General features: G+C 45.2%; 1 protein-coding gene and 1 non-coding gene across 7 annotated transcripts in view; both read right to left on the reverse strand.

Moving 5' to 3' along the window:
• The window catches only part of CDCP1 (CUB domain containing protein 1), a 126,594-nt gene that overhangs the window by 86,351 nt on the left and 18,946 nt on the right, over positions 1–21,297 (reverse strand). The window lies entirely within an intron of this gene.
• On the reverse strand, positions 6,234–6,354 carry LOC131199011 (U6atac minor spliceosomal RNA). Its single transcript, XR_009155248.1, has one exon. It is a non-coding gene; the product is annotated as a U6atac minor spliceosomal RNA (small nuclear RNA).

Below are 21,297 nucleotides of genomic sequence, written 5' to 3' on the forward strand. Positions count from 1 at the left end.
TAAATAAGGAAAAGAAAATAATAATTGAGGAATATTACAAGAAACTATACCAACAAGAGCAGATATCAGAAGGGAAAATAGAACAATATCTGGAAAAAGCAAAGATTCCTAAAATATCAGAGGAATTCAAAAAAGCACTAGAAGAAAGAATTTCAATGATGGAATTGATAGAGGGGATTAAAAGACAGAAAAATGGAAAAACCCCGGGCCAGATGGATTACCAACAGAACTGTATAAAGAATTGCAAGATGTATTAAGTGATAAAATGCTACAAGTATTCAATTATTTATTAATAGAAGCCAAGGCACCAAAGTCATGGAGGCATATATAATTCTTATACCAAAAAAAGAATCAGACCTGCAACAAATGAAGAATTATAGACCAATTTCATTATTAAATGCAGATTATAAAATATTTGCATCAATTATGGCGGAAAGATTGAAGAGGTTGTTAAATGAATTTATACTTTCAGGTCAAAATGGTTTTCTACCTAAAAGACAAATTAGAGATAATATATGAATCATATTGGATACATTGGAATATTAAGAAGCTCATCTAGAAAAACAAATGGTGTTGTTATTTTTAGATGGGTAGAAGAAATTTGATAATGTGAACTAGAAATTTATGACAACACAATTACAAAAGATGGATTTTGGGGACAGATTTGTAAACATGGTTAAGACTATATATAAAGATCAATAATAAATGGCGAAATGACAGAAAAAGTAGACATTAGAAAAGGAACTTGACAGGATGCCCGTTATCTCCATTGTTATTTATTTTGACATTAGAGATTTTAAATAGAAAAATAAGACAAGATAAAGAAATAAAAGGAATGAAAATTAAAAGAGAAGAATACAAGCTACAAGAACTTGCTGATGATTTAGTATTTATTATGGAAGAACCAATGGAAATGGACCCAAAGTTAATAGAACAAATAGAGGAATATGGAGAAGTAGCTGGATTGAAAATAAATAAAGACAAGACAAAATTTATAGTTAAAAATATGAGAGAAAAACAAAAGAAGCAATTAATGTTGAAGCTAGATATTCAAATAGTGAAGAAAGTGAAATATCTGGGCATCCAATTAACTTCAAGATGTATTACAGTGAAGGAAGATAACTACTATAAACTGAGAAATCAAATTGAAATAGATTTGGAAAAATGGAAAAATCTGCAATTATCATTAATGGGAAGAATAGTGTTAATTAAAATAAATGTACTGCCGAGAATTTTGTTTTTCTTTCAAACAATTCCGATAAAATTGGAGAAGAAATATTTTGAGACTTTGAATAAAATGATGTGGAAATATATATGGCAAGGAAAAAAAGCAAGAATTAATATTAAACTGCTTCAAGACTCTAAGACTAGAGGAGGATTTGGTCTACCAAACTGGGAACTTTATCACCAAGCAGCAATGTTAACCTGAGTTAAAGAATGGATTTTATTGAGAAATATAAGATTTTGGAAGGACGTGATTTGCATGCTTTCTTATGGTATGGCAAAAATAGGATACATGGATATTTTCAGAGACATTGTGTAAGAAATGGCTTGTTAACAATATGGGAAAGAATGAAAGAAAAACACTAATATATGGAAATACCAATGTGGCTTTCAACAATAGAAGCATTGACACATCCGAATATGATTAATATGAACAATATTGTATGTTATAAAGACATTTTAACTGAGAAGGGAGAGTTAAAACAGAAGCAAAAATTAGAAAAACAAGGGATTGAGACTGATTGGTACACAAGATTGCAAATACAATTAAGATATGATAAAGACTTGAAACAATATGGTTTTAATTTGGGGGAATCAGAGTTGGATCAGATATTGACTGGAAAGGATGAAAAAAATTATTAAAAAGTTGTATAATTACTTATTGCAAGTTAGACTAGAAGATGAAGAAGTAAAAGAGACAATGATAACTTGGGCGAAAAATTTTGGTTATGCAATAGAACTAGAGAAATGGCAACAACTATGGGAAAGGAATTATAAATTGACAATGGCAATAGCATTTAAGGAAAACCTATATAAAATGTTTTATAGATGGAACATGCCACCAGAAAGACTAGCAAAAATGTTTAAAGATAAATCAGCTAAATGTTGGAAATACTCGAATTTGCCGGGGTCATATTATCATATGTGGTGGACATGTATAGAAGCAAAAAAATATTGGTTTAGAATACAGACATGGTTAAAGGAAATGCTACACAAATACATTGAATTAAAGCCAGAAATTTTCTTATTGGGTATTTTGCCAGAAAGATATAGTAAAGAAGAAATGTATTTAATTATTCATGTAATAACAGCAGCAAGACTTGTATTTGCGCAAAATTGGAAGTTAGAGAAAATCTCATCAGAAGGTGAAGTAATAAAAAAGATCTTAGATTGTGCAGAAATGAATAATTAACTTTAAGAATAAAAGATAAAGAGGAATCGGTATATTTCAAGACATGGGAAAGATTTTATGCATGGTTAGAAAAGAGACAGAAATAAAAGACAAAAAATAGATGAACAATGTTAATAAACGGAAAATAAATGAGAAAAAAGTTATGAAGAAATAGAAACCCAGATATCGCCAAAATAGATGGAAAAGGGGGAGGGAGGGATGAAGAAGAGAAAATTATTGATATAAATGTACAATCATGAAATGATGGATTGGGTAAAGTAGAAAAGAAATCGAAAAGAAAGTATATATTATCAGAAGATTGGAATTGCTTGGATACCAAACAAGGGAAATGATATACATCAAAGAAGAAAGAAAGAAGAGAGGAATAGAAGGTAAGATAGAGGAGGTGAAGGAGAGAGAGGGATGGAAGGAAGGAGAGGAAGATAAGTTAGCGGATAATAGTAGGAGAGAAGGTGAGAAAGGAGGGAAAGAAAAGAGGAGTGGGGGAGAGGAAAGGAAAATAGGTATGAGGAAGGAGAGGAGGAGGAAGAAGGTAGGAAAGGAGAAGGAGGGAGGGAAGAGAGAAGAAGAAGGTTTGTTGTGAAACAAAGGGAAAGAAAGGGTAGAAGAGCAACTCCAAAGGTAATTAAAAGGTTTTATTTTTGTGCTTTCTTTAGAGAGAATATGTATGATTATCATTATTATTATTAATAAGAAAATGTACATTTATAATATGTGTATAAGAAAAATAAAAAATAAAAAACTTTTTTAAAAAAGAGAATGGGACCAGGGAGTTATATTGGGCCAACATGAAGCTGTGGAAATCCTAAGGCCCTAGGGGTTCGACACCCCACTCCAGCCCGTTTAGAGATTGCCCAAGACAAAAGTACCCTGGCATAGCCCAAGGACTTGAGATGGCTGCAGAGTTTGCTGTTGGACATCCGGCTAGGGAAGGCATGGGACAACAGTTGCCAGATGAGATGGGCATGGCTTTAGGCCACAGCCGTATCTGTCAAGGGAATTCCCCCCCAGTAGGGAGGTCCAGAATGATTGTGAAGCCGTATAGGCTGGAATTCAATGCTGGGAAAGATAACCTACACCAGGAGAGGGGTACCTAGATACTCCCAATGGATAATCTCTAATGGGAACTCTGACCATCTTTCATGCCTAGTGAGAAGTCCTGTGCAGGGATATGGCAATGGAATTCATAATACGTGGCCTGTCGGAAGGCCCGTGGAGGATTGGAGGAAGAGAGCCCTGTTGTTCTGTCCCCCTCGCCTCAGTCCGAGCGATGACTTAATTAGCCGGCACTATCAGCTCTGGCAGCAAACTAGCGAGCGTCTGCCAAGTGTCTCTGTTATCTCCCTTGATGCCGATGAGTCAAACAGTACTTCAGCTGTAGTCAAGCAGTTGATTTGCCTGCTACGAAGAGGCATAGCAGCCCTTGCTGCTTTTATATCCTGTGGGGTGTGGCTCCATGACTCAGCACTTCCTAGGCCTGCCCCACCCCGGCTTCTGTTGTTCCCGCCTCTCCTGCCTACGAAACCTAGGGTCCAGCCAGGCCTGATTGCCATCAGCTGGGTCTGGAGGCATGGCCTGGGGGGGAAAGAGTCAGGGAACAGAGGCCTCGTTATCTCCTCCACCTGGCCTGCCTCTGGGTCCTGGAGCTGAGCCAGGGAAGCCGGTGCTCCTGAGGTAAGTCTGATGGCCCTTCCCCCTCACTTTCCAAATCACTTTCTGGCAGGGGGCCTGGCTTGGGGGGCACAGACACAACACCTGTACAGTGCAGGCATTGTAGGCCATCCCCCCCGACCACATGGGCAGCAGGTAGCTGACAAAATGCCAAACAGCATGCCGTTGCCTGAATTGTTAGTTTCTAGAAGGTCAACAGGACACCAGAAATTACTCTGGCGTTTCCTGCGGGCACACCCAACCCCCCGAGAGTCAGGGAAGCCAACTGCACCCTAAACGGTCTCAAACCTATGGTAATTTCCTCCAGTCAGGCCAAGGGATTGAAGCATCTGCTGATGGTGTTGGCGGCACGTGAAGCAGCGTGCTAACTGAAGGACTGAGACTCCTCAATCCCGAATGATCTTCAACCTTAAGGGGGAGCTCAATTCCAAATGTCACGCCTATCCCTTGACAGATAACACAGGCCTGCAAGGTCCTCTGAGCCTTGCTGCCATCAAGGGCTAGCACAGGACTTGAGGAATGGCCATCGAGGAAGAAGGGAAATGGGTCTCTGTCCTGTTCCTGCTGCCAAACAGGACTGGGCAAGCACCTCTCCCAAGGCACTTAGAAGCCACCCCCAAGGGTTTCCAGGCCAACTGTCAGTTACCCTTTACCAGCACCAATCTGTGTCAAGATTACTGCTGCAGGCTGGTCCTCCCCGGAGACTTGATGGAAATGGGTACAAGGCAAGCCACATCGAAAATGCATGCAGCTGTATTCAGCAATGGACCAAGCTAGCAATACACTGATGAAAGTCCCATAGTCCGGGGACTCCTCCCTTAACGAAGCTGTAGTCCTCACAAGGGAGTTCAAGCAAAGGGAAGTGGGGAGGTAAAGCATCTGCTGAGGGGGCAATAGCCCTAAAGCCAACCTGCGTGCCCAACTGAAACCACCCATACTCCACTGTCATGGGTGGCTAGTTAGCCCCTTTCTGTCCTGAGGATCTTGGTCTTACCTGCCGCTGTATTGTTATCGTGGTGGAGCCCACATCCACAGAATTCAGCCCCCTGTTCAGCGTCTGGCTGACTGGAATCACTGCTGGTATGGTCTGTTACTCTGAACTAAGTTGACATAGAGGTCATGTGGTGCAAAATGTCCCTTGTGCATGCAGTTCCGAAACCACACAGTGAGTGAGCTAGAGGACTTTGGAAGATATGCCAGGAAGGCTAGTATCATTTCTGGGCTGGCGGTGGCCAAGGCCCTGTGGAAACTGGGCTTAAATAGGACAAAAATGATGGACCCAGGAGGGCAACTGGGCAGGATTGTCAGGTTTTGTATTGTCAGGTTTTGACCAATATAGGAGTCCCACTCTGACTGGAAGAATGTGCCTTTGTCAGGAACCAAGTGTTCTGTCCCCCCTTCCACATCACGGAGAAACGCGTGAGTCCTTTTATTGACACAGACCTGATTCTTCTGTAGGAAGCACAAGACTTGGCAGTGACCGTACAGAGGCCTGCTAAGTTTTGAAGTCTTAATCTCGGACAGAGATAAAAGCACTCGTGTCCCAGTCCCATTGCCAAGCTTACAGGAAAGAAAGGCCTTTAACTCCCGATCGACCGAGCTGCAACACATACTGGGTAGTTTTTTGTCTGTCACGAAGCCCAATGGCAGCTCCACCCACTTTTATACCCTGTGGGGTGTGGCTCTGTGACTCAGCAATCTCTGCGCCTGCCACACTTTTTCCTCTGTTGCGCACGCTTATCTCTTCGTCGCTGCCTCGGGTTGATCTACGATTGGTCCTCAGCAGCTGGAGCTTGGGGCGTTGTCAGGGAGGAGGGGAGGGTGTGGGAGAGGGAGGCCTTGTCAGCTCCTCCTCCTGGCCTGCACCTGGAACTTGGGGCGGTGCCAGCGAGGAGGGTCCTGGCGAGGGAGGCCTTGCTGGCTCCTCTCCCTCACTCTCCGAGTCACTCTCCTCCATGAGGGCAGGCTCGGAGGCCGGCTCGAGGGCCGGAGCCACAACACCAAGAAGAATCCTGTAGCTGTGCCTAAATATTCAAGAGTGAGGGACAATTAAAGCCCTCCAAGCGTCTCATAGGCAATAGCCTCAAGATTTTTAAAGGAATCAGCTGTGTTAGGGGAGCTGGCAGCCTGTCCGGGATTATGCCCCAAAACTGGTTAGATGCCACAATGTAAGTGGCAGCGCCTTAACCAAATGCATGTTGCAAAGACAAGGGCCTCTTCCATCCTTATCAAGGGGAGGGCTAACCTTCTCTCCTTTCATACAACACCTACAGGCCAGGCACAGCTCCTCCCGTTGGAGAGGTCCTCCACTCTGGGTTGACAGTTGTGCATTAGAGACCGGGGTCACCAAGGATCGGGTTCCTTACGTCAGACCTGATAACTGCAATTGCAGCTTAAAGGGAGCAGGATGTCCCACTTAATCTTATGAGTAAGGTCTGGTGTCTGACACTACCTGGAATTCAAGTGTGATGAAGAACAGGCATCAGCAGGTTAAATCTGCATTCTGTTAAATTCCCTGCAAGGAGAGTACAGAAGTGCCCCATGGGAGGAAGAGCGCTCTCATAAACTATCCCTTTCCAACTCCACATATCAGGTTTGTGCTATACAAATCCCATTGCAGCCTGGAGCTAATCACTGCTCGAGGCTGCCTTTTTATACCCTCCTGGGGCTGGGGCTGGAATCATTTCCTGTGATGATAAGGGCTCTGATTGATATTGGGGTTTCCGCCCACAGAAGCCTGTGATCTGAAGTAGACAGCTAAGAGTAGGCTGAACATGTTTCTATTAGCGCTAATGGTTTAAAGACCACCCAAAGACAATTTGAATGCTGCCTGATTTGCATACCAGCAATGGTTGTTATAACTGGGCCAACGATCTGACAAGGCGCCGTCTACGTAACAGCTAAAAAAGGATGCCAATGTTCCCACCATTTTCAGAGCAGATAATCTGTTCTGCCTGCGACCCCCCATCGCTGCTCCCATGGCACTAAACACCATAGCCGCACTATAGCTGTGAAATCCGGCCAACTGGCCCCGTTAGCATCTGCCCTGGACGTACACCTCCTAGTCTTCTGATATAAGGCAGACTAGCTCCAACTCAATGGAACGCTCCCGCCGGGACTACCATGGTGCTGGAGCTGCCCTTGGGGAAACTAGGCAGATCGGCTCAAAAGGAGCTCTCCTGCCATGGCTGCAATGGTGCTGGGTGTTGCCATTGATAAAACTAGGCAGACTGCCTTGGAGGGAGCTCTCCTGCCATGGCTGCCCTGGTGTTGGGTGCAGTCATTGATCAGACAACTGGCAGACTGGCAGAAAGGCAGACTGGCTTGGAAGGAGTTCTCCTGCCATGGCTGCCTTGGCACTAGGCATAGCCATTGATGATGACAGGCAGACTTACTCTAATGAGCTCTCCTGCCATTGCTGTCATGGCGCTGGATGCAGCTGTGATGGGGATCCCTCCCCTTAATAGGCAGAATGGCTCTAAGGAGCCCTCTTGCCATGGCTGCTGATGTGGTGAGCACAGATATGCTGACTGGCTCAAAGGGAGCTCTCCTACCTCAGCTGTCAGGGCGCTGGCACAGCCAATAAAGAAAGTAGGCAGACTGGCTCAAAGTGAGCTCTCCTGCCATGGCTGTAATGGTGCTTAAGCACATTACCTTCGTGGAATCTTCTGAGGTAGCTGCCCTCTCAAAAGAGCCCTCCTGTCACTCCTGCGATGCTGCTCGGCCGCCCCCATTACCTGAATAGATAGGCAGAGTGAACACTCCTGCCATGGCTGCCATGGCGCTGAGCGTCGACGCCACTGAAGTTGGAGGATAAAGCAGACTGGCTCGAATAGAGCACTCCTGCTGTGGCTATGACAGCACTGGATGCTCCCCTGCTTACAGAGCTGAAGGAGAAGTCCTCCATCATGTCCGCATGGAGCCGAGCGCTGTTGCCACTTCTTTCTGTGGAAACAGGCAGTGTTGTGACTCCGCCCCCCGAGCCTACCCTCATGGAGGAGAGTGACTCCAAGAGTGAGGGAGAGGAGCCAGCAAGGCCTCCCTCGCCAGGACCCTCCTCGCTGGCACCGCCCCAAGTTCCAGCTGCAGGCCAGGAGGAGGAGCTGACAAGGCCTTCTTCTCCCGCACCCTCCTCCTCCCTGGCAACGCCTCAAGTCCCAGCTGCTGCTGATCAATCCTGGATTTATCCGAGGCAGTGACAAAAAAATAACCGTGCGCAGCAGAGGGAAAGGTGTGGCAGGCTCAGAGATTGCTGAGTCACTGAGCCACCCCACAGGGTATAAAAGTGGGTGGAGCTGCCATGTGGCCCTTGTGATGGACAAAAAAGCTACCAAGGGTGCACTGCAGCTCGGTTGTTGGAGGGTTAAAGGACTTTGTCAGTGAGTTTTGGCAATGGATCTTGGACATGAGATAATGGACTCAGAACTTGGCAGGCCTTTGCAAGGTCACTGCCAAGTATTTCCTCACCTGAAGAAAATCAGGTCTGTAGCAAATAAAAAGACTGGGAGACATGTGTCTTTGCGTTTGCTCTGTGAACTGGGGAGGGGGACATAAACAGGTCGACTGGTTCTGAAAGAGCTCTCTGGCCGCAGTGATAATGGCACCAAATTCCTCAGCCGCTTTCCACTACAATTCAGGCAGACTGACTCATCATGACTACTCCTGCTGCAACTCTTGAAGGCGCCAACACGCTTGCCGCTGTCAGTGTGCCTGGATGATACCAGGCAGGGACTGAGTCCCTCTCTGTGTGCACAAACTAGTGCCAGGGGCAGCCCGCCAAAGGCCATGCCCCCTCCATTGAGTGCGGGATCAGCAGGGACCTCGGCTGATAATCAAGCCAGCAGGGAGGATTACCAGTGGACCTCCAATATGGCTTCCAGCGATCTTCAAGCCTTGCTCGATAACAACATTTTCGTTGTTTTGAATGAAGTAGCCAAGACTCATTTTTCTCAGTCTCAACTCGTTGGAAGACCGAGTCGAACTGGGGAGGACCCAGGCAGAGGAGGTATTTATTTATTTATTTATTTATTATTTAAATTTATATACCGCCCTATCTCCCAAAGGACTCAGGGCGGTTCACAGGCATATAAAACATCGATACACAAAATTAAAATAATCTTTAAAAAACTTATTCCAATGCCCTATCATTAAAAATAGAAATATAAATATTAAAATCAATTTAAAACCCCTATAAAATTTAAAATCTAAGCCAGTCCTGCACAGATGAATAAATGTGTCTTGAGCTCGCGACGGAAGGTACGAAGGTCCGGAAGTTGACGGAGTCCTGGGGGGAGCTCGTTCCAGAGGGCGGGAGCCCCCACAGAGAAAGCCCTTCCCCTGGGCGTCGCCAGACGACACTGCCTAGCTGACGGCACCCTGAGGAGTCCCTCCCTGTGAGAGCGCACGGGTCGGTGAGAGGTATCTGGTCGCAGTAGGCGGTCCCGTAGATAACCCGACCAAGAAATATTGATTTGGTCTCCAAGCAGAGAAGCAGAGTATTACCCATTCCTGGATTATCTTCCCAAACACAATGGTGAAGTTGCTCCAACTTCCATTGTTATTTTGTCTGGAATTTTGACATTCCATTTCTTTGAAATGCAGAACTTGGAAATACTTTAATCTCAAATTTGGATTAGCAAATTTGTGCCTTTGAAATGAAAGAAATCTAGTTTATAGAAAATATGATGCTGGATATATTATATTACCATTCCTCTAAATTTGTTAGGGACTCCTTAATCCTGCTGCCAACCTCCTGCTTATACATGGGAAGGAATAAAAAAAAGGAATATGAAACTACTATGTGTAGTATTTTGCAAATTACCAGCTCTTTAACAATCTCTAGGAAATCTGTGACAAGGAAGCTCAGACAAGGGAAAAGCTGAATTTTAAGATGAAGTTAATATAAATCACTACCAGTTATCACCACAATATTCAGTATATTTAATATTTATCGAATTTAGACACCATCTATTGCACTATCCAAGTAACCCTGGGCAGTTCACAAGCCATAAAATCATATACTGTAAATAGACAATTTAAAGCAAAATTAAAATTAGATCGTTGCAAGATAAATGAGTCTCCACAGGCCTACTGCTTTTGCACTATTTTTGGCCTCTGTACTTGGCGAACCAAGGCCTGCATGAGATCTACAGCAAAAGGCTTTGCAAACAAATAGGCCTTCCCTCCATTTGCAAAGTCTTTTGCCACAGATCTCATGCAGGCTTCTGTTCTCTGTGAACTGAGGCCTAAAGCAGTGTGAGATCACTGGGCCTGTAGAGACTCATTTATCTTGTGACAATCTAGTGAGATGTTGATTTCTTTGCTCTAGTGCATTCACAGAGAACTGAACTATGAATCTACTGATCTAACAAGAACTTGCACAACTTTAAACCTCTGTTCTCTGTGAATGCACCAGAGTAGGCAAGGAACCAATGGCTCACTAGATTGTTGCAAGGTAAATGAGTCCTGGGAGCAGGGGAATAGGCAGGAAAATGTTGCAGTACCTCTGCGGTCAATCATAAGTGTGAACACTGCCGTGGTGCTGCAACATTTATAACTTTGGGACTGCGTCGTAAGTATTTTGGGGGGTTATGTCATACCTTTGAACGTTTGAACTGTTGTCAGTTTTGGAAGGCAATTTTCTTTTTGCTTCTTAACTGCCACATATTTTAGCGGGGGAACTTGGGAGGGGGTTGTTGTTGGAGTGGTAGAAAGTTAGTCATAGCAACATTCTGTATTTAAGGACATCCTGCGTCTCACGTAGACTGCCTGAAGATTGTATCCAATTAAGTGTGAAGAGTTGATTGGACAATGTGATGAACTTGTGGGTGTGGGGCAGGGCTGTGAACTGGCAACTGGGTGTGGAAAACCTGGAAGCTTTCAGTTTCGGGTTTTCCCAGCTGTGCCAACATGACATCTCTAATAAATTGGAACTTTGAGGAACCTCAAGCCTCAGAGCTTTATTTTGTTGGGGGTGTTCCTTGGAACCCTGACATTAACCCAAAACTCCTAAATAACTAAGCAGCACACCAAAAGGGAGCTGAATAGGGTGCTGAGCCCCAGCACCTACCTAAAGCTTGGGTGGTGTGAAGACTCAGCGAAGAGAGAGAGGAGATTGCAGAGGGAGCCATGGGAGTACATACTGAAAGGTTTATTAAGACCCAGTATTCTCCTTCTGAAGGCGTGGTACAAGGCCTTGAAGCTGCAGAGATGATGCAAAGCCTAGGCACTTGGTCCAGGGAGATGGATTCCAGCAAGAGTTGCCAGCATGATCCAACTTCAGAGATGGAACTGAAAGAGCGATCACCTGGATGTTGTCCTGTATCCAGCCCTCATCAACCTGCCTTCACGCTATCCCCTGTGGAATTTATGCCCCCAGGCAGGGAATCTATCCTGGCGGGGGTGGGTCCAGTGCCAGTGGATGCCAGCACCATCTGCTCCCCCACTTACAGGATGGATCACCATGGGCCCATTTTGCCCTGACGATCCCAGCACTGCCATGGAGTCTGATCCAGCAGCCAGCAGTGCCGCCACCACAGGTTCCAGTTCAGCCACTGGCATTCACCCCGTCGCCCACCACAGCACCCAACAGGTCCCTGCCTCACCTCCAGTCCCCATGGTGATTCTGCCAGCAAGGGCCCCGCCACCAAGGTTTAGAGCGATGTTTGACAGTAAGCCTACCAAACTGGCCTATTTCCTCAGCTGAGTATGGGCTCATATAGATCAGTATGGAAAGTAATACAAAACAGATCGTGACTTAGTATCTGCGATCTCAGAGGGGATGAATGAGGGAGATGCTGCTGACGGGATAGCCCAGCTGCATAATGAGGGGGTTGCTGAATTAAATGATGCTGAAGGTTTTGTTGAGCTGCTATGGGCCAGGTTTGAAGACCAAGACTGAATCAAAAGAGTGAAGCCAAGATAAAGGTGATGAGGCAAGGAAATCAACCCATAAAGGACTTTGTATGGGACTTTAGACGGGTCGCGGGGAACCTTGGACATTGGTCGGACAGAATACTTTTGCATTATTTTAAAGAAGCCATTGATCAAGAAGTCAGGACCACCTGTGGAATCCAGGGGGCGCCAGAGCAACTGCGAGACTGGTATACTATGTCAATAGCTCTTGATAGAGTAGTTCATCCACACCACAACCTCTCAGCTGAGAGGTCCCAGGGAGAACTTTCACTAGACATCCTCCAACAAACCCTACTGAAACCCCTTCTGCTCAATCTACAGGGGTGATCAAATGCTACCGCTGTAGACAATGGGTCATTGAGCTGCAGAGTGTCTGGCACCTGCGCTGGTTCCACAACTATGCCTCACCACATCAGTCCGAGACAGAAGGACCCACAAAAGACCTTGGATGACAGCAGAATTGCCAAGCAGGCAGTTGAGACTTCTCTTCTCCCTAGAGAGAGTGAAGAGACCTTGACCAAAGACCTGCTGCCCGTGTCGGCCAGCAGTAGCAGCGGTGAAGACGACCTAATGGTAAGTGGGACCATCCACCCCTTTGCTCGACCGTAAAGGAGTGGATGGTCCCACTTACCATTGCTGACAGTGCCTGAGACAGGGATGCATGGAGAGGTAGCAGCAATAATAGACACTGACTGCACCAGTTGCTTGATTAGCATCCCCATTGTTGAGCAGCTGGCATAAAGACACACCTCTTAAGCTGCCCCATACGCTTTCAGCAAGTAGACGGGACTTTAATAGGTGGCACCCAGGGGTGAAATCTAAAAAATTTCCCTACTGGTTCTGTGAGCATGACTTAATTGGTGGGTGTGGTTTGGTGGTCAGATGGCTGGGTGGGCATGGCCAATAACAATAAATAATAAAAATAATAAACAAAGTATAAAAAAACAATAATAAGGTACCAAAAACCAACTTTCACACTTTATACACACACAACACAACTGACTCACACACAATGTAAAAGCAGCTGCACTTCACACTTCACATAGCCACAAAAAGCTCAAAAACCAACTTTCACACTTTACACACACACAACACAACACAACTGACTCACACACAATGTAAAAGCAGCTGCACTTCACACTTCACAGTCACAAAAAGCTCAAAAACCAACCTTCACACTTTACACACACACAACACAACACAATTGACTCACACACAATGTAAAAGCAGCTGCACTTCACACTTCACATAGCCACAAAAAGCTCAAAAACCAACTTTCACACTTTACACACACACAACACAACACAACTGACTCACACACAATGTAAAAGCAGCTGCACTTCACACAGCCACAAAAAGCTCAAAAACCAACTTTCACACTTTACACACACACAACACAACACAACTGACACACACACACACACACAAATACCACATACAGCTTTCTGAGATTTTGTGTGTTTGTGTAGTTAGAGTGAAACACTATAGAAACAAACCAAATCTTAGAAAGCTGCACAAATATTTTATTTTATTATTAAGGTTTGTGAACTTCAATTCCCAGAATTCCTCAGCAAGGAAAGCCAGCCAGCATTAATCACTTAGTGATGAAATAGATTAGCTAAGTTAGATTAGTTCTGTCTGGTGTTGAAAATGAAACTTGGGGCTTTCCGGCTGCGAAAAAAGCCATGAGGTCAATCAGTAATCAGGTAAGTGTTTTAGACTCTTTTAAAAGGAGTTTTTCTACATGTTTTCTACAGAAAACATGTTTTTTAAGGTTCTGCTGATGAGGAACTCAGGTGAGATCCCCAGAGTAGCCTTTAATTTTTTTTTCAAGTTTAAAGGCTCTGCCGATCTCAGCTGAGGGGCGGGATCCTCAAAGGTTTTTTTTCCCCTTTTAAAGGCATGCTGAAGCAAAACCTTCTTTTAAAAGTAAAAAAAAACACCTCTGCTGATGGTGAGGCTCAGCAGAGGCAGGGGGACAGGGCCAGGGATTTTTGCTACTGGTCCTTCCGAACCAGCAGCTGCCATCACTATCTAATCGGGTGAGCCGCTGCGAACCGGGAGCATTTCACCCCTGGTGGCACCCCTGCTACATGGGTCACTGAGCTTGTCAGATTGGAACTGGGGATCCACACAGAACTCATTTGATTCGTAGTAACCCCAAAAATGGCAGAGTCAATCATCCTGGGACTCGCTTGGCTAGACAAATGGGCCCCTACAATCAAGTGGGAGGATGGCTACCAAAAAGTAAGTCCCTTGTGAAGCCGAACCCACTGAGATGAGCCTTCAGGGGCCCCACCAACGAGAAGCGGCCATGGTGGCCATTGAAGCCCTATCTGGGAGTCCCCAGGTCCCCAAGGAATACAGGGACCTGGCTGAAGTATTCAGTGAGGAAGAATGGAATATCCTTCTCCCTCATCGCCACACTGACTGTGCGATCGAGATCGAGCCTGGACCCAAGCTCCCTAAACCAAAGAGGTACTCAATGACCCCAAAAGAGATGGCTGAGCTGAGAAAGTACATCAATACTAACCTAGCCCGAGGGTTCATCCAACTTGCAAAATCCAGAGTAGCCACCCCGGTGCTGTTTAAGGAAAAGAAAGATGGGGAGATGAGACTTTGTGTGAATTTTTGTGGAATAAATGTGGTATGTGTGGAAAACACCTGCCCCCTTCCCCTCATGAAAAACCTACTGAATTACCTTTCAAAAGGCAACGTATTTACTGAACTTGACTTAAGAGAAGCCTACTACAGGGTGCACATAAAGGAAGGGGATGAATGGAACACTGCTTTCAACTGCCCATTAGGTAGCTTCTAATTTAAAGTCATGTCCTTTGGTCTCCAAGGAGCCCCTGTGATATTCATGCAATTGATTAACAAAGTGCTGCATGAACATTTATACAAGGGGGTTCTTGTCTACTTAGACGACATTCTCATATTCAGTGAGACATTAGAAGAACATGTGAAACTAGTCCGACAAGTACTAAAGAAACTGTTAGCCACAAAACTTTATGCGAAGCTGTCCAAATGTGAGTTTCACAAAACTTCTCTGGACTACCTACGCTACCGAGTGTCGAACAAAGGTATAGAGATGGATCCCGGGAAAGTGAGAGCCATACTTGACTGGCAGCCCCCTCACACCAGGAAACAGCTGCAAAGTTTCCTGGGGTTTGCTAACTTCTACCAGCAATTCATCCCAGCCTTCGTGGAAGTGGCTCTGCCGCTTACTGAAATTCTATGGGCTGGACTCTGATGGGGTAGATTCAGGTGGGATGACGGAGGCTGGTCTTTTTTGATGTTATCTGGGATGAGTTTGATTCTGTAGCTCCTGAGGACATGGACAGGATTCTAGGGAGGCAGAAGGTGACCACATGTTTATTGGACCCGTGGCTGGCACTGGCCACGCAGGAGGTTACACGAGGCTGGCTACAGGGAATTATTAACGCTTCTTTGAGGGAGGGTGTCTTCCCGTCCACCTTGAAAGAGGCAGTGGTGAGGCCCCTTCTCAAGAAGCCTTCCCTGGATCCAGCTATTTTATCGAATTATCATCCTGTCTCCAACCTTCGCTTTGTGGCGAAGGTTGTTGAGAGTGTGGTAGTGCATCAGCTCCCTCAGTACCTGGATGAAACTGTCTATCTAAACACGTTCCAGTCCGGTTTCCGACCTGGGTACAGCACGGAAACGGCTTTAGTCGCATTGGTAGATGATCTCTGGAGGGATAGGGGGATAGGGGGTGTTCGGGATAGGGGGTGTTCCTCTGTCCTGGTCCAATTAGATCTCTCAGCGGCTTTTGATACCATCGACCATGGTATCCTGCTGCGACAGCTGGAGGGATTAGGAGTGGGGGGCACCGTTTTTTGGTGGTTCTCCTCCTCTCTCTCTGACCGATCGCAGACGGTGTTGGCAGGGGGGCAGAGGTCGACCGTGAGGCGCCTCATGTGTGGGGTACCTCAGGGGTCGAGTCTCTCGCCTCTCCTGTTCAACATCTATATGAAGCCGCTGGGGGAGATCATCCGTGGTTTTGGGGTACAATATCATCAGTACGCTGATGATACTCAGCTGTACATTTCCACCCCGGACCACCCCAACAAGGCTGTTGACATGATGTCCCGGTGTTTGGAAGCCGTGTGAGTTTGGATGGGGAGAAACTCCGACTCAATCCCTCCAAGACCAAGTGGCTGTGGATGCCGGCGTCCCGGTACAGTCAGCTGGTTCCATCGCTGACTGTTGGAACCGAGTCATTGGCCTCTATGGAGAGGGTCCGCAACTTGGGCGTTCTCCTGGATGTTCGGCTGTCGTTAGAACATATGACGGCCGTCGCCAGGGGAGCTTTTTATCAGGTACGCCTGATTCACCAGTTGAGCCCCTTCATTTTATTTTATTTTTTGATTAAATTTGATTAAATTTTTATACCGCCCTTCTCCCGACCATAAACCATAAAACCCAATAAAATTTAAATCCAAATATTAAAAACTACTAAAAAAAATTTTATGCCAGTCCTGCGTGAATAAATAGATATGTCTTCAACTCGCGGCGGAAGGTCCGAAGGTCAGGCAGTTGACGGAGTCCTGGGGGAAGTTCATTCCAGAGGATGGGAGGCCCCACAGAGAAGGCCCTTCCCCTTTGGGCCGCCAGCCGACATTGCTTGGCAGACGGCACCCTGAGGAGTCCCTCTCTGTGAGAGCGCACGGGTCGGTGGGAGGCAATCGGTAGCAGTAGGCAGTCCCGTATGTAACCCGGCCCTAAGCCATGGAGCGCTTTAAAGGTAGTAACCAATACATTGAAGTGCACCCGAAAGACCACAGGTAGCCAGTGCAGCCTGCGCAGGAGTGGTGTTACATGGGAGCCATGAGCGGCTCCCTCTATCACCCGCACAGCTGCATTCTGAACCAAATGGAGCCTTCGGGTGCTCTTCAAGGAGAGCCCCATGTAGAGAGCATTGCAGTAATCCAAGCGAGAGGTAACAAGAGCATGCATAGGGCATCCCGGTCAAGGAAGGGGTGCAACTGGCGAATCAGGCGAACCTGATAAAAAGCTCTCCTGGAGACGGTCATCAAGTGATCTTCAAAAGACAACCGCCCATCCAGGAGAACGCCTAAGTTGCGCACCCTCTCCATCGGGGCCAATGACTCACCCCCAACAGTCAGCCGTGGTTGCAGCTGACTGTACTGGAGTGCCGGCATCCACAGCCACTCTGTCTTGGAGGGATTGAGCTTGAGCCTGTTTCTCCCCATCCAGACCCGTACGGCTTCCAGACACCAGGATAGTACTTCGACAGCTTCGTTGGGGTGGCCTGGGGTGGAAAAGTACAGCTGTGTATAATCAGCGTACAGTTGGTAACTCACCCCAAAACCACTGATGATCTCACCCAGCGGCTTCATATAGATGTTGAACAGGAGAGGCGAGAGAATCGACCCCTGCGGCACCCCACACGTGAGGCACCTCGCGGTCGATCTCTGCCCCCCTGCCAACACAGTCTGCGACCGGTCAGAGAGATAGGAGGAGAACCACCGATAAACGGTGCCTCTCACTCCCAAACTCCCCAGCTGGTGCAGCAGGATACCATGGTCGATGGTATCAAAAGCCGCTGAGAGGTCTAATATTTATTTTATAACTTGGGAAGGGGTTGTTGTTGGAGCTGTAGAAAGTTAGTCATAACAACATTCCATATTAAGGACATCCTGTGTCTGATGGAGACTGCCCTAAGATTATATCCAATTGAGTGTGAAGAGTTGATTGGACAATGTGATGAACATGTGGGTATGGGGCAGGGCTGTGAACTGTCAACTGGGTGTGGAAAACCTGGAAGCTTTCAGTTTCGGGTTTTCCCAGCTGTGCCAACATGACATCTCTAATAAATTGGAACTTTGAGGCACCTCAAGCCTCAGAGCTTTATTTTGTTGGGGGTGTTCCTTGGAACTCTGACAACTGTCATAACTCAAGGATTACCTGTACATCATGTAAATTCACTTCTGCATAAGACAGTGTAGATGGCTTGAAATCTCCAGCCTTACAAAGGACTTTGCAAATTAAGCCAAAACTTCAAAATTGGCATTAAGCCATGCAGTGAAATCAAATGGCAATTTGATCCCAAATCTCCACATTATTGGTTCAACTCAGAAATGAAAAATTTGATGCTTTGTACCACATATTCCATTACCTTAGGCTGGATGTGGTTTGTGCAGTGACAGAGAAGGCACCACTGCTGCTCCACTTTAAACTTATGATCTAGGCTTCTGGTTGAACTTCTGGCGCCTTTGGAAGCGAGATCCGCAACCTCAGTGGATCTGTTCCGAGGTCTCCCTCTCATGGGCTATCAGCCACTACTCCAATCCTCACATATTTTTTGTACAATTTATATTCAGTAGTTAGAATGTATTGGGTTCTTTCTGTAATGTAAAATAGTTTAAGGATGTAAGATGTATCACTGCCCTATACAGGGTAAGGGAAGAGGGCCCTTTAAGAGTGTCGTCTGACATAACAGAAGGGGAGGGGTGATTAACGGCTGAATGTTAGTGCGCAGGCTTTTTCAACAGAGACTGCATTCCTGAGATGATTAACAGCTAGAGACCGGCGGAAGAATATTACCACGGTCAAACTGCATGTCCCTTCTTCGGGTAATAAGGGGGAAATGCTAGCGCTCCTAGACTCTGGGTGTACTATGTGCATCACTAGTCCCGAGGTAGTAGAGAAAATGGAACTAAAACTGAGAACCCTAACTAGGCCCATAGCCTTTGCCCAGTTGGATGGCTCTGTGGCAGGAGGGCCCACCCATTTTGTAACAGAACCCATAGAAATGATGATGGGAGACCATTGTGAGGTCCTAAATTTCATAGTAGCCCCAGGGATGGACCAACCTCTGTTGCTAGGCTTGTCATGGCTGCGGAAGTGGAACCCCCATATTAACTGGAAGACGGGAGTCTTACGTTTTTGCTCTAAGACGCTAAGAGGGGAGAAAAGAGAAACCAAGGAGGGATCTACCGTGGCCGTGCCCCATGACGTGATGGGGGCAATGACGGAACGGATAGAAGGGGAGGAGAAGATACCTAAGGAATACTGGGACTTGCGAGAAGTCTTTAGCAAGAAAGCATCAGATGTTCTACCTCCCTATAGGCCTAATGACTGCGCAATAGACATACTTCCAGGGGTAAAGCTTCCAAAACCAAAAGCTTATCCCATGACCCAAAAAGAATTGGGGGAGCTACATAAATTTATAGACAAAAACTTAGAGCTGGAGTTTATCCAACCGGCTAGGCCTCGTGTGGCCGCACCAGTGATGTTCCGAGAAAAGAAAGATGGCTCTTTTCGTCTTATAGTTGACTACAGAAATCTTAACGTGATATGCGCCGAAAACGTATACCCCATGCCGCTCATGAAAGACATGTTAGCGCATCTAGCGAAAGGAAAGTTTTTCACCAAACTAGACCTGCGAGAGGCTTACTACAGAGTTCGTATAAAGGAAGGGGATGAATGGAAAACCGCTTTCAACTGCCCCCTGGGATGCTTTCAGTTTCGAGTACTGCCGTTTGGACTGCAGGTGGCGCCCGCAGTTTTCATGCAACTGATAAATGAAATACTCCATCAACATTTGTTTAAAGGGGTTCTTGTTTACCTTGACGATATACTTATCTATACAGAAACAATGGAAGAACATATTAAACTAGTAAGAGCAGTTCTCAAAAAGTTATTATCCGCAGAACTTTATTGCAAACTATCCAAATGTGATTTCCATCAAACAAAAATAGACTACTTAGGGTACCGCACATCGGTGGATGGATTGGAAATGGACCCAGAGAAAGTGAAAGTTGTCTTGGAATGCCCCCCCCCCACGCACACGCAAACAGCTGCAAAGTTTCTTGGGATTTGCGAATTTTTTTTTTTTTTTTAATAAAAAAGTTTTATTTTTACAATCTTATCAAATAATTCATCCAATGTACAGTTATATACAATTAGTCGGGCCTGCCCAGTCACCACCCCCCTTTTTAACCTTCTTCCCTCTTCTACCTTCTTTTACTTTCCAAACCTTCCTCTCCTTCTCTTATCTACCTCCTCTCCTCCCTCCACCCTACACTCTTCTCCCTCTTCTACCCCTCTTCCTTCCTCTTCTCCTCTTTCCTACCTCCTACTCTCTCTTTTTCCCCTCCCCACCGTTCTAAAATGGCAACTGGTCAGACCCGACCCTACATTAATTATATTTATACATCTTCAATAATCCCTGTACATTAACCATCACTCCATCACTAATCTCAACCCCCCAATTCCCTTCCCCTTTACCCCCCACCCCCCACCCCGACTTCCCAGAACAAAATGCAGGGTATCAAAACTAACAATCATAATCTAAAATAATTCCTAAATTATAATCTCTAGTCTCTCCACGCTTATTCACACTCTCAATTCCCCTCTCCTTCAAAAATATATCTAATACAAATTATTTCCTAAATTTACTCATATGCTATTTGATATTTTTTTATCTGATACTTATTTTGAATATAATCAATCCACATTTTCCATTCTAAAATATATTTTTCTTGTGTATAGTCTTTCAAGTAAGCAGAGATTTTTGCCATTTCTGCCAGATTTGATACTTTAAGAGTCCATTCTTCAATTGTAGGTAATTCTTCTTTCTTCCAATATTGAGCAATCAAAAGTCTTGCGGCTGTTATTAAGTTCAGAATCAATTTAGTCTCTATAGCTGTGTAGTCCATAATTATTCCTAGTAAAAAGAACTGCGGGGTAAACTTAATCTTCTTTTTCAAAATATTCTGCATGATCCACCATACTTTAATCCAAAATGCTTTAACTTTTTTGCAAGTCCACCATATATGATAATAAGTAGCATCTTCACAATCACATCTCCAGCATTTAGCCTGTACATTAGGATACATACATGACAATTTTTTGGGGTCTAAATGCCATCTATAAAACATCTTATAAAAATTTTCTCTCATATTTTGCGCTTGTGTAAATTTAACATTCCTCACCCAAATTCTTTCCCAAGTTTCCAACATTATTGGTTGCTGAAAATTTTGTGCCCACTTAATCATACAATCCTTAACCAAATCAGTCTCTGAATCTATTTCTACTAATACATTATACAACCTCTTAATATGCTGTTGACCTTGATCTCTCATTTGTTTTAACAAATTATCCTCAATTTGTTTAACACCTATTTTTTGATCTAATTTCCATCTAGCTTGTAGTTGTCCATATTGGAACCATGTATAATTTTTCCCTTCTTCCCCCATCTTTTCTCTGGATTTTAATTGTAATTCCCCCTTTTCCATACAAAGAAGTTC

Source organism: Ahaetulla prasina, chromosome 4 (genome assembly GCF_028640845.1).
Source record: "Ahaetulla prasina isolate Xishuangbanna chromosome 4, ASM2864084v1, whole genome shotgun sequence".
Classification (NCBI taxonomy): domain Eukaryota; kingdom Metazoa; phylum Chordata; class Lepidosauria; order Squamata; family Colubridae; genus Ahaetulla; species Ahaetulla prasina.